This window comes from Pleurodeles waltl, chromosome 6 (genome assembly GCF_031143425.1).
Source record: "Pleurodeles waltl isolate 20211129_DDA chromosome 6, aPleWal1.hap1.20221129, whole genome shotgun sequence".
Lineage (NCBI taxonomy): Eukaryota > Metazoa > Chordata > Amphibia > Caudata > Salamandridae > Pleurodeles > Pleurodeles waltl.
The window spans coordinates 1,256,241,231-1,256,260,450 of NC_090445.1; the positions used below are offsets into that span (position 1 = coordinate 1,256,241,231).

The window sequence follows — 19,220 nt, forward strand, 5'->3', positions numbered from 1 at the left end:
ACCGTTTTAATTGATATCAGACTTATTTGATTTAGACGTTTCTGTTTAGTTCTATCTTTGAGTTCTGAGTGTCACATACAATAAGAGCTCTGCTCTTGTCTATTTGATGTCCCTAAGACCCCTTCGACTAAAAACATTCCACTAATTCACAGGCACCCATCTATATTTCCATATATATAATATCTTGCAAAGACAATGTGCCTGTTTCAGATCCCTGAACATAACGTCTTGTTCATTTGTCAATATTAGTAATAAAGTGCAGTGGATTCCATGATTCTGTAGAGGTATTTCTGCAAATTTAAGGTCAAAACGTAGGGGTCAAATTCCTATCTTAGCAAATAGTTAAGAGGGTTATGCACAACCTGTATATATGTACATATAGGCAATTAAACGTTAGAGTGAGTCTATGAAGTGCTTACTCAAACATTCATTATCTGGAGGCCGTTAACAAAAAAAGTGCCACTGAGATGGATAGTAAATGACGTCTAGCATAAGGTAACAAAAATAATTCAACACATAACGTGGGCAACATGAATCGTCATGATCAGTATATTTATACATAAACAGTGGCATACATGTAATACATCATTGTAACATATCATGCACTAATATTTGTATGAAGTGCATGGAATAGGCATGTTCTTTTTATTGCCTTTATTGAAAAAAAGCTAATTTACAAGAAGCAATCGTTTCTATATCGTCTTATTGTTCTGCTATTATTGGCCTCCATCAAGGCAGAAAGTATTCTTGTATCCCTGTGATGGTCTGTTGAATTTGGAGGCAAAGTGTAATACCATCCAGCAGGGTAGACATCTGGCACCTATTTCAGAACACAATTTTTGATAAAAGGTATTATACATTGCCCTTCAATTCTGAGACGTCTACAGACCGCCTTTTTTTTTCTTTCAGCAACCACCGATCCTTTTTGCAGAAAGCAAAATTCTTTCTTTGCGCTGAAACTGACTGACGTTGGACCACATCATTTCACAATGTAAGTGCTATTATTCCGGTCTTCTAAATAAAGACAGGTGGCAATCCTAGTGCTTCTGACCTTTTTAAGAGGGAAGTGTTCAAAATCTTAACATTAAGAGACTATCATCAGCTTGCTATAAATAAAACATCTGGTCGGTCTATTTTATCCACAAATGTGAATCTTTCGCCAGAAACATTCTAGCCCATTCCATGTAACTGGAAGGATGATAAATAATTACTACACTTGGTGGGACTGGCACGTTGATTATATCTCGAATTGCACATCCATACATCGAAATCTCGCTTAGTTTAAGCCATATTGTGGTGAACATTTGCTCTTTTAATGACTACTCTTTTTCTGATGTGTATTAATATATTAAATATAATGTCCCATATTATTTATTGACATATGTTTATATCTGTTATTAGCTGCGATTTTTCTGTGCTGATATCTTTCGGGACTAGCTTTTGTATGTCTGTTTATTGGTGTAAACTTGTAATGAAATATTCTGAACATAAAATTCGAGCTCATTTTTATTTTGCTAACCATTAGCAGTCCTATACATCACTTCAATAGCTTTGCAGTGCCAAAAATAGTCACCTCTAAATCAAGCTTAACTGCTCTTCAGATATGGGTGATACCTAGCTGCCCTTTTTCTCTACTGGCCAGAAATATAAAGACATATATCTTTTAAAAATGGATCCGTTTTAGACGCATCTGATTTGCTGAATACTGCTGAAAGCGTTTTCAATTGACTTTTTTGTCTGATAATTTGATTCAGTTCACATTCTGACACAATTTTATATTCCGTTTTCAGTACTGGAAATTAGGCTGGGGTCATCAGCGTTGGCCAGCAATGTGCACAAGCAATGCACCAATAACACCAAACATTTTGGAATTTCAAATGCATTTATGAGACAGCCACCTGACTCTAGGTAGGAGGCGGATGAATGTGGGGAGGGATACTTATTAATTTCACACATGGTAGGGCCTCTTACAGAGCTTCCCTGCATGAGGTATCTGCGGGGAGGCAGAAGCTAAACCTCCATTTGCCACCTTGAGGGAAGATAAGTGGAATTCCAAACACTTCGTGTAGCCCTGACTCTGTGAGCAGCATGCTAAGGAAGAAGCTTGGACTGAGTGCTTAAAGTCACAACTAATAAGGTCTAGCCTTAGCAGCAGATGCAATTAATATACAGGACCACTCACGCCAGGGCAGAGCTTTAAGAGCAAATTAGAAAAACATGGGTCTTTCAGTTGCACATCAGTGAATTAGATTGAGCTGCATTACTTCCTATGTACAGATCTCATCCACTTTGTTTTGGTTACCAGTCTAGTAATGGGAATTTACAACATTAAAAAAATTACATTTATTTACCACTTCTAAGTAAAATGTAAATTTGTCACACTTGTATTAGTCGATAATCTAATTCCACAGGATTTGTTCAAGGCTTGTTGCTGGGTTAAAAGAACCACAAGCATGTAATGGGTGTTTGAGGAAACAGTGCTTCTGGCCTGGATTGATTGAGGTTAAATTGGACAATGTCTGGTTATTGTGTTTGTCCGAGTCATAATGCACGGAGGCCCGGTGCCGTAGGCATATGTGGTGTAATATGAAGTAATCCCAGCACTGGGTCAATAATAGAGAGTGCCAGTACCAAGGGTGTCGCTAGAGTCTGTGGAACAGCATGGTACCAATATCACTCCTGAATCACCTATTAATTTCAGACCCAAATGCAGAATCATCCTTAATACAGAGAAGGACCATCCTCTCTTATTGACATTGAATGCTCATATAACTTAAATGTACAACATGTACTTAGCATGGCCAGAGTTTTTAATGTTGTAGGAGGCTGGCTTAGTGTGCAGTGTGTACCTAAGGTACTTAACACCTTATACCAGGTCCAGTTATCCCTTATTAGTGAAATGTAGGCAGTGTCTAGAAGCCAGGCTCTCTAGAGGTAGCTGTAGGCAGCGTAGCCGAGGCTGACCTAGGAGACATGCAAAGCTCTTGCAGTACCACTGTAGTCACACTGTAATCACACACAAGAAAGACAATACTCAGTGTTACCAAAATTAAAGATACGTTATTTTAGTGACACAAGGCCAACCATATCTCAGAGGCTATACTCCCTTAGAAGGTAAGTAATACACATAAAATATAAACTAGTAACCAAAACCAGGTAAGTAAACAGTCATAAAATAGTGCAAATAGTGAAAATCACCATAGCCTAGAATGGGCCTGGGGACAACACAAACCATATACTAAAATAGTGGAATGCAAAAGTTGGTTCCCCGCCTAGGCAAGAGTAGTGTGTAGAGGGGCGCTGGGAATGTAAGAAAACACCAAAGGTAAGTAAAGAACCCCACCCAGGGCCCAGGAAAACAGGAGTAAAATACAGCAAGTTTCCTCAGAACACACTAGGAGTTATAATGAAGGATAATGCAAAAACCAAGCAAGACTGAAAGACACCAACAATGGATTCCTGGACCTGAAGACCTGCAAAGAGAGGAGATCAAGTCCAAGAACAGATGAAGAGTCCAGGAAGAACAGGAGCCCCTGCTAACCCAGATGAAAGTGCAAATGTGGATTCTCTGGTTAGAAGAAAAAGTCAGAGATGCACCAAAGAAGACAGCTGCTGGTCCCTGCCTGGTGCAAGAGATGTCCCACTTCAAGTAGAAGAATGCAGGCTGGTTTTCGTCGCTGCATTCTGCCAACAAGCTTTGGCTCACCCAAACAACGAGAAAGGTGGGAAAAGGCACTACCTGGATCCAGGAGGGACCTGGGGGTCTCAACTCAGACTCAGGAGACAGAAGGGTCTCTCAGCATTTCAGAGAGCCCTCAGAAGAACAGGCAGTGCCCACAGGAGTCCCAGTACACAGGGACAAAGGAGTTGCAAATCCCAGTCGTCGCAGTACTACACAAAGGGATCCCACACAGCCGGAGAAAAACTCAGGGAGCTGAGCGTCACAGGATAGAGTGCTGGTGACCTGGGCTATGCCGTGCACAGAGGATTCCTTGAAGCTGCAAAATATGCAGTGCACAGGGGCACTGTCTGGCTCGGGGAGGCAAGCTCTTGCCTCCACCAAATTTGGACAGTTGGACCTTTGGAAAGTCTGGGTCACTTTGGTCCACCACCTGTGTTTCAGGATACAAGCTCGTTGTCAGGAGAGGGGACCCAGAGTACTGGTCGTTGCTGCAGAGAGGTGCCTGCTGAAGCAGAGAAGTGACTCTGCCACTTCATGGGAGATTCCTTCGGTCCTTCTGCTGCAGGATGAAGACAGGCAGTCCTCGGAGGGTGCACAACCTGGAAACTGTTGCAGTTGCTGGCAGGAGCTGAAGTTACAAAGTTGCAGTAGCCTTTTTGGATACTTTATTGTAGTTGTAGAGTTCCTGGAGCAGTTCTGTGGTTGATCTGATGGTAGAAGGTGAAGCAGAGGTTGCAGAGGAGCCCTGCTGGAATCTTCAAAACCGAATCTGAGGAAACACCCAGAGGAGAGACCCTAAATAGCCCTGAGAGGGGTATTGGTCACCTAACCAAGTAAGCACCTATCAGGAGGGGTCTCTGACGTCACCTGCTGGGACTGACCACTCAGATGCTCCCAGAGTTCCCTGACCATCCTGAAAACAAGATGTCAGGACCCAGGGACACTCTGGAGGCACTCTGGGCACCATCCCTCGGGTGGTTAAGGACAGGGGAGTGATCACTCCCCTTTCCATTGTCCAGTTTTTGCGCCAGAGCAGGGGCTGGGGGTCCTTGAACGGTGTAGACTGGATTATGAAAAGAGGGCACCTTATATGCCCTTCAAAGCATTTCCAGAGGCCCTGGGAGGATACCCCTCCCATGCCTGAAACACCTATTTCCAGTGGGAGAGGGTGTAACCCCCCTCTCCTAAAAGAAATGCCTTGTTCTGCCTTCCTCGGATTGAGCTGCTCAAGCTCCACGAGGGCAGAAACCTGTCTGTGAGGTGGCAGCAGCTGGGGGTACAGTGGAAACCTCAGAGAGCTAGTTTGGCAGTACTGGGAGTCCATTGTGGAGCCCCCAGGATGCATGGAACAATTTCCTCAATCTTAGACACCTCACATGGCCATATTCAGGGTTACCATTGTGAAGCTACCTATATGTATTGACCTATATGTAGTGTACACTTATAATGGCATCCCTGCACTCACGAAGTATGGGAAATTAGTACTGGACAATGTTGGGGCACCTCTGCTAGTGCAGGGGTGCCCTCAGAGACAGTAACTTTGCACCTAGCCTTCAGGAGCTGAAGGTTAGACATATAGGTGACTTATAAGTTACCTGGTGCAGTGAAAATGTCTATGAAATAGTGCTTGCACTATTTTACTCAAGCTACGGTAGCAGTCCTGAAGAAGTGTTTATATGAGCTCCTTATGGGTGGCAAAGAAAATGCTGCAGCCCATAAGGATCTCCTGGAACCCCAATACTCTGGGTACATAGGTACCATATACTATGGACTTATAAGAGGGGTTCAGTATGCCAATCTGGTGTGAAGTAAGTGACCACTAGACTATAGTGACAAATTTGGAAACAGAGAGCTCATAAGCACTGGAGTACTGATTAGCAGGACTCCAGTGACACAATGAAGCATACTGACAACACAGTAAAACATACTGACAGATAGGCCACAAACTATGAGCACTGGGGTCCTGACTAGCAGGATCCCAGTGAGACAGTAAAAACACACTGACAAACAGGCAGAAATTGGGGGTAACATGCCAAGAAGGATGGTACTTTCCTACAAATGTAAAGTATTAAAACTGGATAGGAGAAGACCGTCCAGGGGAACGTCTGGCTGGAGAACATGTGACTGAAGAAATGTAAAGCAAATCTAAAACGACCATGCTGCAATAGTTTATCCACCTGTTGTGCAGGACAGCCTACAATGTGTGAAATTATGCCAGTAACATCCAAGCCAAGGTGGTGAAATTCTCAACTTCATGAAAATTGTGAAGCTTGTTATCTTCACAAACCTTTTCTAGGATAGTTTTAGTTTCACACATCCCAAGCCCTATTCAGGTTTGCAGACATGGCCTACACAATCTCCATTATGTGAATTTATCCATAAAATGCTTATTGTGTTGCAACTTGTCTTTCAAGGGCATATTAATAACACTGACACACAGTCCTCCCTATAGAGGACAGTCTTCAGGGGCTATGGGAAATGGATTCCAGAAAGAGTTGCTAGGTTTAAGGGTAAAGGCAGTTAAACGTAAGGCATAAGCTACATTTAACTTTTGTTCTGGAACTTGCCCTTTTGTGACTAAAAAGCATTGAAAATTCAGAATAGAATTTGTATGCAAGAATATGCAAACTAGCATCATCAGTCGTAAATGGAATAAAGGGCATATGTGCAAGAGAAAAAACGTAACAATTTGTATGGTAGACCTCTGGGAAGCAGGAACTTCCATGTGTTCCCAGATTGTATTATATGCTAACATTAAGATGAGGGCCAATTGTAGTGGACTTTTCAGATATACGTCTGATGTAATTTTGTAGGGGCCTGATGCTTGCAGAGGTTTTTGGCTCAATGTGATCTTGTAGACCTCTTACTCTGTGAACTTAGGGCTTCACGTTACCGTGCCCTCTAGAGCTACGGTTGTGTTCAGTGTCTTATGGAGGAGTTCATCTGTACTTTGATGTAAGCGAGTCTCTTCTGTGGAGCTTCTGGTACATGTCAGAAAAGTGGTTTATTCAAGCATATAGGCTAATGTCTGTTTCTATATGTTTTGCCAGCCCATTACAAGCCCATCTCACCATTTCCCAGAGTTTCTTTTATGACTTTATTTACGTTCTTCTTGGATGGTCTCCCATGCTTTAAAATGTAATTGCCACTTCTTGCTCTTATTCATGTGTTTTTTTTTACCAAGGTTTCCGTTGCTCGGTCTCTTCCGTTTTAGTTTTCCTGCATCTCACGGCATTTAACAAACTGTGTGTTAGCTTTAAGCATTCAGCATCAAACCATTAAACCTATAGCATACTGTTCACCTGAGGCCTGGCTTCAGTGATTTGCAGCTCTTGTTAGTTTCAGGAGGATCTCCACGCTCTGTATTGCTCATCTGTCGAGTTGGTCCTTTATTCTTAGTAAGAGAGAGTCTGGTCCCATTGATTGCTCCGAAATTAGGGAATTTATAGGATTTGTTTTTCCAGGCATTCTTCTCTCTGTCTCTTTAAGAGGTAGATTACGGAGTTGTAGGTAGAGCTGTGTTTTGTGTCAATGCAAGTGCCTAACTGGGGGTGATATGTTCACCATTAGTGGGTCATACTGGCACTCTTTTCTTCTTTCTACTATTGTGTTGGGTACCACGTGCCAGGCTTCTAGATTTATTAGTACATAGTCAATCAGGCAATCACGATTACTAATCCTAAAGGTACTTTTTGCAGTTATATTTGGTGGAGTGCGCCCATTAAGGAGATGACGGGTTCTGGATGTCAGTAGGATATTACATTTTTTGCCTGGCTTTGTTATCTTAAGGTCTATGAATGACGGGCGAGGCACACACAAGGCAGACTACCCCGTGTATAGCTCTTTTTCTAACAGCATTGGGTAGGGCTTGATGCTGAAGTCCCCATATGCAATTCCCATAATAATTCTGCTCTTCCATCTGGGGTCAGACAGGTATGCTTCCTGTTCCTGCTGTGCATTATTGATGCTTGATCCAAGGTTTTTTAATAGAGATAAAATCTCACCTTGGTTTCCTGGTGGAAAGTAAACATTGAATTTATCAAGCAGCCACTTTGCCCACCGTGATGTATATAAAGTGATTATCTTAGTACTTGTCTCAGTGTTGGCCAGGAATTGAGTATAGGCCCAGATGGTTAGGCCCCTTTTTTGGCTACCTTTGTTTTGTTTTATTACTCTATAGTGTCTATGGTATATCAAGTTCCATTACACCAAGGCCCATATTTATACTTTTTTAGCGCCGCATTTATGTCATTTTTTGACGCAAAAGTGGCGCAAACTTACAAAATACAATTGTATTTAGTAAGTTTGCGCCACTTTTGCATCAAAAAGCGGCGCAAAGGCGGCACTAAAAAAGTATAAATATGGGCCAGAGTGTCTTAAAATTAGCATGTGCACTGTGTTTTTATAAAAGAGACCCAGACCCAGACTTTTTCGTGTGTTTTTAGTTTTAAGACCACAACAGTCCAACTCACTACTGAACACATTTGATGATACATGTGTGTTGTAGGAAAATCCTATAGGAGGTTAATTGGGAGACCAAAGTTTTCTGCATGTAGTTAAGACCAGCTGTTGATAGTGGTTTGATGTGTAATAGGGGACATTCTATTAATGAGAGTTAATAGCGTTACATTTCCCCTCTCTTATGCATGATTAATTTCGATCCTTAATTTTTTTGTAAATCTCTATTTTTAAAGTATTTTGAAGTAGGCCTGAAGGCTGATCAATAAACAATGTGAGTGTTGTGTGACTTATGCTTTTGATAAAAGTTGTTTAGTTGACCCTAGTTTTAGGGTCAACTAAAATATTTAGATAGGGTTCAGCTCTTCCTTCAAGAAAGTTTATGACCCATTTTGCTATTCTGCCAGCGTGGGCCATAATTAAGTCAGCAAGCCTCCTGATGAACTAACTACTGGAAAATCAAGAGTAAGAAACACTGATGTCTGTCGTAAGACGCAACTATGCGCAAAGAAAGGTTTGTGGATTGAGCCAATTGACAAGAATGAAACTTCATAAGAGGAAAGGTATTTTGTATGATAATATTTTGAACTTCAAGCTCCTTTCAGCATCAGGTGCTCAGCACACAGGAACTATTACTGTGGCTGTGTGAATCTGAACACTGTGGCTCTCATTACGTCTTTGGCAGGCAGCTGACCACCATACCGGCGGTGGCAGCTGTACCGCCACCAGGCTGGCGGTGAAGGCTCAAAAATAAGTAATACACTGTTCCAACCATGTAAAACAGAAAGTAGTGACCGGGGTCCTAAATTCTAGGAGCAAGAGGCCTCACACACCCATAGGGTGTCATGCTTCATCATAGGCACTGCTCCTCGTCAGACCGGCGCTGCAATGTCTGACGGGCACCACCCCGTGAGGGGGGGCTCTTTGCCGGAGATCTTTTTATGTGGTGGTGCCGTGACCCCAAAGGTAATTGAAGTGTCAACGGAGATCAAAAAAGAATGTGATTTAAAATTGACTACCAAAACCGCCACTGAGACAATGGATTTTATTAGACCAGATGGACGGTCAGGGCCAAGGTTAAAAATATATAGTCAGAAGAGTGAATAGAGAAATTAAGATCAATCACTCTTATAGTGAAAAAATGTATCAAAAGGAGGGGTCTGGGAATTTTCCAAAATCTACCCTCTCATGGGTCAACATGTTTCGCATCCTGGTGGTCCAAACGGATCCAGTGATGCTTCATCAGGACCTTATATGACTATGTGTATCTCCTAAGTACTAAGGGCCACATATATTTCCGAACAAGGTATACAAGTTACTATCAGCCCGCAATTAGCTGGGGGGAGTAACAATCACTTACATGAACGTGGAACCAGTCGTTCCTAACTCGTGCCCTAGAGAGAGAAGTACAGAAGTTATACCACAGTAAGCACGAGATATGACTTATGTGTATCATGGGAAAGGAAAGCGACCGTGCAGTACAGTGAAAGTGTTAACTCGTGAACAGCAAACATGCAAATGCTTGTGAATACGAGCTTACCGTCCTAAACTTGAAGACGCGCATCCTAGGAATACACAGACCAATGGTCCAGCGCTAAATGACGTCTACAGAGGAGATGTGGAACAAAAAGTTTAAATGACAAGTAGATTACCCACTCAAATGTCTCAAATGTTCAATAACCTAGAGGTCTAATGTGTAATAATGGTAGGTTCTAAATTAGAAACATCACAGGAAACATGGTAGCTCAAACGTGACTGGTAAAAGTCATAAGTACTGTATTCTAATCAAATAACTGATGATCAGTAATAAAAGACACGGTGTCTCTGGAAAGCAGAACAAAACACAACAATACAAACATTAGTTCCGTATTGGTAGAAGAGTTTAAACAACAAACAGTATATGGGATGGTACAAAATATTTGTCAATGTCCCGGTAGAATAACGAGTGTCAACTATGGGGTGGATCACAATAAATGTGGAGGTATCACCTTAATCGATGCACCGGTTCATAATAATAGGCCACCAGGTAATAGGTCTAACGGTGAGAAAAGCCGGAGAGTATAAGCAGAATCTTGCCTCTTAATAAAGAGCGCAATGCACGTGTGACCGGCCGAGTCCCGAGAAAGCAAACTAGCCTCGGAAATGTAAAAACGGAGATCGGCGGTGCACTTACTTTTGTCTGCTGCTGTAACCAGGACGTAACCTACCCCGGTCCGTGGTTCCCGAAGATTGGAGGGGACCGGGCTGGGGCGTTGAAATGAGCCTTACACCGGAAGCCGGAGAATAGTATTTCCGGCAAGAGGCAAGGTCAGGCAGTCAGGCAACGCGGGAGCGTTGGTCTGAACAAGCTAGAAAGTGAAGAAAGACTACGAAGCGGCCCGGGAAGCAGAAAGGGGGAAATGCATGCAAAGTCTAAGAATAGCTCAGAGCACAGATCACAACACTGGATCAGAAGTCACAGGGCTAATAGTATTAAAAAGTCAATAATAATACAAGGGTAACTCCAAGTCAATTATCAGTCAAAGATAGTTGGGACATGGGGTACTGTAAGTTCAAAGTCGAAGAAGGCAAGCTAGTGGAAATCAGCAGTAATGACTTTTCTAGTCAAAAAAGTATAAAGAAGAATTATTTGGATAGACAGTTCCAAGGAATGTCATCATTCAAGCCATACACATGGGTGCGTAACTTAAACACCCATCGTTGTTCTAACTCAAACAGAGAGTTAGATGTATTGCGTGAGTCAATTTGTAATACTACCCACCACATGTCGTCAGGGCTATGTCTCTTATCAAGGAAGTGTAGAGCCAGTTTGGTCGTGGCACGGCCACATCTGACGTTACTGCGATGTTCATTAATTCTCAGTTTTACTGCTCTTGTGGTCATACCTATATATTGTAGTTTACATGGGCAGGTGATCATATAAACACAATTCTTTGTGTTGCAATTCGTATGTGAGGCTAAAAGCCAGAGACCTATAGAATCAAATTCGATGGATTTTAAACGTTTGGTAAGACTGCATATATTACATGTACCACAAGGAAAATGTCCGGCCACAGATGGAATACCCCATAATGTTTGAGAATAGGGGGGTGATTTGATGGGGCTGGGTCTAGTATGGACGAGTAAATCTTTTACATTAGTGGTGCGTTTAAAGGCAAATAAAGGTTTTGGAATCTGTGCACCACCACTACATAAAATGGACCATCTCTTATTCACAGCTCTTTTGATGGCGTTAGAAAGAGGAGTGAAAGTAGATACACACGTAAGTTTTGGGTCTGTATCCTGTGAAGTAGTAGATAGTAAAATGTCTCTATTGCAGAACTTGGCCCGTTTGAAGGCTGTCCTAACCACCTTATCTGGATAATGGCGGTTACAAAGTTTGTTGGTCAGGTCATCAGCTTGGGAATTGAACATACGTATGGTACTGCAGTTCCGTCGTAGTCGGAGGAACTGGCCGTAGGGAAGATTGTCTCTCAATGTCTTGGGATGGTGACTCTCATACATAAGGAGACTGTTACGGTCTGTAGTTTTATGGTAAGTATGAGTATATAATATCCCACCCTCGATGCAGATCATGAGGTCCAGAAAAGGTATCTCTGTTTCGGAGACAGATGATGTAAATTTCAGAAATGGATTCAGTGTATTAATCCAGGTAGTAAAAGTTTGTACCTCCGACTGGGCGCCTTGCCATATGATCAAGATGTCATCAATATACCTGCGCCAGAGTTTAATATTGGTATGAAAGGGGTTGATGTCAGGAAGTATAAACCTAGATTCAAAGTCAAACATATATAAACATGCCAAGCTGGGGGCGAAGGTGCTACCCATCGATGTTCCGCGTGTCTGATGAAAAAGGAGGTCCTCGAACTGGAAGAAATTTTCTTTCAAGGCTAGAGAAGCGCAGTGCATGATGAAATGTATAGGAGAAGTAAGTGTCTCATTAGTTGAATGAAGTGCAGTTTCCACAACTTCCAAAGTAGCCTCTTGTGGGATATTCGTGTAGAGGGCTTCAACATCAAGAGTGATAAGGGCGTGAACTTCAGTGGTTAAGTTGATGGCTGCAATCAAATTGAGGACGTCTTTAGTGTCCTTCAAATAGGTGGAAGATGACTGGACAATCGGTTGTAGAAATCTGTCACAAAAGGTGGAAAGGGGTTCGAGAATAGACCCTATGCCGGAGACTATAGGGCGTCCCGGAGGGGGTATCTTGCCCTTGTGGATTTTGGGGAGACAGTAGAAATAAGGGATACGCGGGCTCGTGGTGTCTAAAAAAGTAGCCTCGTTGCGTGAAATCCAAGAATTCCCTAAGGCTTCCTCAATCATGCCTCGTATTTCAGTTTGTAATCGTCTCGTTGGATCAGTATTAATCCGTGTATAGTAGGTCTGATCCCCCAATAGACGTAGGCATTCATGTCTATAATCGGAAGAATTAATAATGACCGTGGCTCCCCCTTTATCCGCAGGTTTAATGACAATACTCGTGTCTGTGGATAGTGCTTTGAGGGCATCTCTTTCAACATTGGAGATGTTGGAAAAACTCCGTTTGGGTTGTAAAGAAGCTAGGTCGCTTAATACTGCTTTTTCAAATGCTAAAACCTCGCAGGGCATCGCCGTGGCAGGGGGCATGAAGGTGGATGGTTTGCGGAGGCCCGTGTCTGTGGGCTGATCAGGTGGAGCTCGATCCTCAAAGAAAAATTGCAATCTAATCTTCCTGAAGAAATGCGACATTTCACAATGGAGGCGGAAAGAGTCTTCTCTAGGAGTAGGGACAAAGCCTAGTCCTTTATTAAGGACCTGCAGTTCAATAGGGGAAAGCGATCGTGATGAAAGGTTGACCACTAGATCCGATTTGGTGGATTCTTCCCTTGACTGCGGGTTACCATCTGTGGTTCGTCCTGGGCCCAGTGTACCCTTCTGCCTCTTCCTCTCCTTCTGCCTCTTCCCCTGCCCCGGCCGTGGCCTAAAAAAGGCATGTAGGGGAGCATGGGGCGAGGTTGATAGAACGGAAATGGTTGTTGCCATGCTAAGGGTTGTCCAGGGGGGTACTGGGAATGTCCAGGAGGGTATTGGGGGTAATGGTAGAATGGATAAGTCCCATCATCATCTGTACTCCAACCATCGGATGAAGAGCTATTACTATATTTCCGTGGTTTCTTCATTGATGCAGATGATTCATCAGAAGAGGAGGGAAGTGTCTCAGTAGTAAAGTCATCTGTGATGTAGGGGTAGACTTTGTCACGGCTAAACCTCGTAATGTCTTTTTGTAACTTCGTAATTTTCTGTTGAGTTAGGAACTCCCTATTATCATTAAGTTCAGAGTTGATTTCAGCTAGTCGACTCTTAAAAGCAGCCAATGAGACTGTAGTTTTGAGAGCGCCTTCCATGAGAGTAATCTGTACCATGATGGAATCAGCCAAACGTTTGGAGGTGTTGATAATGAGCACCAGCCAATCTCTAGTGCATTTCCATGCTACCTGGGCCCAGTCTTTTCTAAAAGCTAAATCTTGCAAGAAAATCCTAGGCATGTTTGAGACGAGCAGACCATTAGGGGCTATATTCGCCCTCAGATATTCGGTCATAATTGTGCCGTGTAGGACGGTTTTGATCAGGTCTCTTTTAAGTGAAGACAAATTGTCCCACTCTTCTTTTGATGGACCCGAGGGTCCAGCGCCATTGTTTCCCAAAATAGAAGGGGTCTGTAAAATAGCAGATACTATATCGTCATCAAAACTCAACCCTTGAAAATTATCCATATTGGGGGGGTTTTGAAAAATGATAATAATCCCACAGCTAGACTGCTGTACTAATATGTTCAAAATACGGGAGGGATCAGGAGGAGTTATGGTCCAGTGTATATCCTCCAAATGGAAACATCAAAAATAAGTAATACACTGTTCCAACCATGTAAAACAGAAAGTAGTGACCGGGGTCCTAAATTCTAGGAGCAAGAGGCCTCACACACCCATAGGGTGTCATGCTTCATCATAGGCACTGCTCCTCGTCAGACCGGCGCTGCAATGTCTGACGGGCACCACCCCGTGAGGGGGGGCTCTTTGCCGGAGATCTTTTTATGTGGTGGTGCCGTGACCCCAAAGGTAATTGAAGTGTCAACGGAGATCAAAAAAGAATGTGATTTAAAATTGACTACCAAAACCGCCACTGAGACAATGGATTTTATTAGACCAGATGGACGGTCAGGGCCAAGGTTAAAAATATATAGTCAGAAGAGTGAATAGAGAAATTAAGATCAATCACTCTTATAGTGAAAAAATGTATCAAAAGGAGGGGTCTGGGAATTTTCCAAAATCTACCCTCTCATGGGTCAACATGTTTCGCATCCTGGTGGTCCAAACGGATCCAGTGATGCTTCATCAGGACCTTATATGACTATGTGTATCTCCTAAGTACTAAGGGCCACATATATTTCCGAACAAGGTATACAAGTTACTATCAGCCCGCAATTAGCTGGGGGGAGTAACAATCACTTACATGAACGTGGAACCAGTCGTTCCTAACTCGTGCCCTAGAGAGAGAAGTACAGAAGTTATACCACAGTAAGCACGAGATATGACTTATGTGTATCATGGGAAAGGAAAGCGACCGTGCAGTACAGTGAAAGTGTTAACTCGTGAACAGCAAACATGCAAATGCTTGTGAATACGAGCTTACCGTCCTAAACTTGAAGACGCGCATCCTAGGAATACACAGACCAATGGTCCAGCGCTAAATGACGTCTACAGAGGAGATGTGGAACAAAAAGTTTAAATGACAAGTAGATTACCCACTCAAATGTCTCAAATGTCCAATAACATAGAGGTCTAATGTGTAATAATGGTAGGTTCTAAATTAGAAACATCACAGGAAACATGGTAGCTCAAACGTGACTGGTAAAAGTCATAAGTACTGTATTCTAATCAAATAACTGATGATCAGTAATAAAAGACACGGTGTCTCTGGAAAGCAGAACAAAACACAACAATACAAACATTAGTTCCGTATTGGTAGAAGAGTTTAAACAACAAACAGTATATGGGATGGTACAAAATATTTGTCAATGTCCCGGTAGAATAACGAGTGTCAACTATGGGGTGGATCACAATAAATGTGGAGGTATCACCTTAATCGATGCACCGGTTCATAATAATAGGCCACCAGGTAATAGGTCTAACGGTGAGAAAAGCCGGAGAGTATAAGCAGAATCTTGCCTCTTAATAAAGAGCGCAATGCACGTGTGACCGGCCGAGTCCCGAGAAAGCAAACTAGCCTCGGAAATGTAAAAACGGAGATCGGCGGTGCACTTACTTTTGTCTGCTGCTGTAACCAGGACGTAACCTACCCCGGTCCGTGGTTCCCGAAGATTGGAGGGGACCGGGCTGGGGCGTTGAAATGAGCCTTACACCGGAAGCCGGAGAATAGTATTTCCGGCAAGAGGCAAGGTCAGGCAGTCAGGCAACGCGGGAGCGTTGGTCTGAACAAGCTAGAAAGTGAAGAAAGACTACGAAGCGGCCCGGGAAGCAGAAAGGGGGAAATGCATGCAAAGTCTAAGAATAGCTCAGAGCACAGATCACAACACTGGATCAGAAGTCACAGGGCTAATAGTATTAAAAAGTCAATAATAATACAAGGGTAACTCCAAGTCAATTATCAGTCAAAGATAGTTGGGACATGGGGTACTGTAAGTTCAAAGTCGAAGAAGGCAAGCTAGTGGAAATCAGCAGTAATGACTTTTCTAGTCAAAAAAGTATAAAGAAGAATTATTTGGATAGACAGTTCCAAGGAATGTCATCATTCAAGCCATACACATGGGTGCGTAACTTAAACACCCATCGTTGTTCTAACTCAAACAGAGAGTTAGATGTATTGCGTGAGTCAATTTGTAATACTACCCACCACATGTCGTCAGGGCTATGTCTCTTATCAAGGAAGTGTAGAGCCAGTTTGGTCGTGGCACGGCCACATCTGACGTTACTGCGATGTTCATTAATTCTCAGTTTTACTGCTCTTGTGGTCATACCTATATATTGTAGTTTACATGGGCAGGTGATCATATAAACACAATTCTTTGTGTTGCAATTCGTATGTGAGGCTAAAAGCCAGAGACCTATAGAATCAAATTCGATGGATTTTAAACGTTTGGTAAGACTGCATATATTACATGTACCACAAGGAAAATGTCCGGCCACAGGTGGAATACCCCATAATGTTTGAGAATAGGGGGGTGATTGGATGGGGCTGGGTCTAGTATGGACGAGTAAATCTTTTACATTAGTGGTGCGTTTAAAGGCAAATAAAGGTTTTGGAATCTGTGCACCACCACTACATAAAATGGACCATCTCTTATTCACAGCTCTTTTGATGGCGTTAGAAAGAGGAGTGAAAGTAGATACACACGTAAGTTTTGGGTCTGTATCCTGTGAAGTAGTAGATAGTAAAATGTCTCTATTGCAGAACTTGGCCCGTTTGAAGGCTGTCCTAACCACCTTATCTGGATAATGGCGGTTACAAAGTTTGTTGGTCAGGTCATCAGCTTGGGAATTGAACATACGTATGGTACTGCAGTTCCGTCGTAGTCGGAGGAACTGGCCGTAGGGAAGATTGTCTCTCAATGTCTTGGGATGGTGACTCTCATACATAAGGAGACTGTTACGGTCTGTAGTTTTATGGTAAGTATGAGTATATAATTTCCCACCCTCGATGCAGATCATGAGGTCCAGAAAAGGTATCTCTGTTTCGGAGACAGATGATGTAAATTTCAGAAATGGATTCAGTGTATTAATCCAGGTAGTAAAAGTTTGTACCTCCGACTGGGCGCCTTGCCATATGATCAAGATGTCATCAATATACCTGCGCCAGAGTTTAATATTGGTATGAAAGGGGTTGATGTCAGGAAGTATAAACCTAGATTCAAAGTCAAACATATATAAACATGCCAAGCTGGGGGCGAAGGTGCTACCCATCGATGTTCCGCGTGTCTGATGAAAAAGGAGGTCCTCGAACTGGAAGAAATTTTCTTTCAAGGCTAGAGAAGCGCAGTGCATGATGAAATGTATAGGAGAAGTAAGTGTCTCATTAGTTGAATGAAGTGCAGTTTCCACAACTTCCAAAGTAGCCTCTTGTGGGATATTCGTGTAGAGGGCTTCAACATCAAGAGTGATAAGGGCGTGAACTTCAGTGGTTAAGTTGATGGCTGCAATCCAATTGAGGACGTCTTTAGTGTCCTTCAAATAGGTGGAAGATGACTGGACAATCGGTTGTAGAAATCTGTCACAAAAGGTGGAAAGGGGTTCGAGAATAGACCCTATGCCGGAGACTATAGGGCGTCCCGGAGGGGGTATCTTGCCCTTGTGGATTTTGGGGAGACAGTAGAAATAAGGGATACGCGGGCTCGTGGTGTCTAAAAAAGTAGCCTCGTTGCGTGAAATCCAAGAATTCCCTAAGGCTTCCTCAATCATGCCTCGTATTTCAGTTTGTAATCGTCTCGTTGGATCAGTAGTAATCCGTGTATAGTAGGTCTGATCCCCCAATAGACGTAGGCATTCATGTCTATAATCGGAAGAATTAATAATGACCGTGGCTCCCCCTTTATCCGCAGGTTTAATGACAATACTCGTGTCTGTGGATAGTGCTTTGAGGGCATCTCTTTCAACATTGGAGATGTTGGAAAAACTCCGTTTGGGTTGTAAAGAAGCTAGGTCGCTTAATACTGCTTTTTCAAATGCTAAAACCTCGCAGGGCATCGCCGTGGCAGGGGGCATGAAGGTGGATGGTTTGCGGAGGCCCGTGTCTGTGGGCTGATCAGGTGGAGCTCGATCCTCAAAGAAAAATTGCAATCTAATCTTCCTGAAGAAATGCGACATTTCACAATGGAGGCGGAAAGAGTCTTCTCTAGGAGTAGGGACAAAGCCTAGTCCTTTATTAAGGACCTGCAGTTCAATAGGGGAAAGCGATCGTGATGAAAGGTTGACCACTAGATCCGATTTGGTGGATTCTTCCCTTGACTGCGGGTTACCATCTGTGGTTCGTCCTGGGCCCAGTGTACCCTTCTGCCTCTTCCTCTCCTTCTGCGGTGAAGGCTGCCATAGTATGACCATGGCGGTGATCTCACCCACATACAGCCAATGCCCCACTAGTGCGGTCCGGCCTCCGACGACGGCGATTGCTATCTTCAGGCCGGCGGAAACCATTCACCCCCCACCATATTATGACTTAGCAGACCGCCAGGATTTCCGGGGTTTACCACCTCCAGGAAAATCCTGCCGGAAATTAGCTCTATGAAAGGAGACACTCATCTCCAGGGACACAGAGGAGTCCGCAGCCGCCATGGAACCTGAACTGGCAGTCTTCCTCATGCTGTACCACATGATGGAAGTCCAGGAGCAGCGACGTTGCTGAAGATGACAACTGTGAGTACAGCTGCCTAGCACCCAAGGTAGGGAGGGGAGAATGACACACCCACATGCAATACACACATCCACCACGGATTGAGATGCATACATACACCCCAAACAAACACCCATCCCGATACACACCACTGCACACAAAATACAGACACTCACACCCAATACTCACACCACACACAACACACACCTTACACACATACCCCACATGGAGAACAACAATCACATAAGCCATAAGAAAAGAAAGGCAGGACAAATACCTGTGATATAACTAATGCATTGAGATGGGAGTTGACCAGAAAATAGGCACTTAAGAAAGCAAAAAATATACACAAAAAGCCATTGGCCAGTCCAAATGTTCAGAAACATCTCAGGGCACGAATGGCCTGCAAATAGGCCCAACTTGAATCCTGACAGCCTAATTGATTCCACTGGCAGGGAGATCCATGCGAAAGGCAGGCACTTCAGGGACAGGGGTGGTTTGTTTTTGGAAGGGGGGGTTCTTGGACTTTGGTTCGGGTGGGGGTGGGGCCTTGGTTTTCAGTTTAAGGGGAGTGGGTCTGGAGCAGGGGGTTTGAGTGGCTACCTTGTCTTCCATAGAGGAAGTTTTTTTTTTTGCCCCAAGAGGGATATTGGAAACACTAGGGGGTCCACAGGAGGACTGGAAGCTGGAGCGACTGGGC

At 43.4% G+C, this 19,220-nt stretch overlaps 1 protein-coding gene and 1 long non-coding RNA gene across 2 annotated transcripts in view; one reads left to right on the forward strand and one right to left on the reverse strand.

Annotated features, from left to right (window-relative positions):
- The window catches only part of LOC138301758 (cadherin-23-like), a 1,629,754-nt gene that overhangs the window by 1,138,281 nt on the left and 472,253 nt on the right, over window positions 1–19,220 (reverse strand). The window lies entirely within an intron of this gene.
- The window catches only part of LOC138300793 (uncharacterized), a 120,893-nt gene that overhangs the window by 90,618 nt on the left and 11,055 nt on the right, over window positions 1–19,220 (forward strand). Inside the window, exon 2 of the long non-coding RNA XR_011205007.1 lies at window positions 910–991. This is a non-coding gene — a long non-coding RNA (uncharacterized lncRNA). The remainder of the gene's footprint in view (window positions 1–909; window positions 992–19,220) is intronic.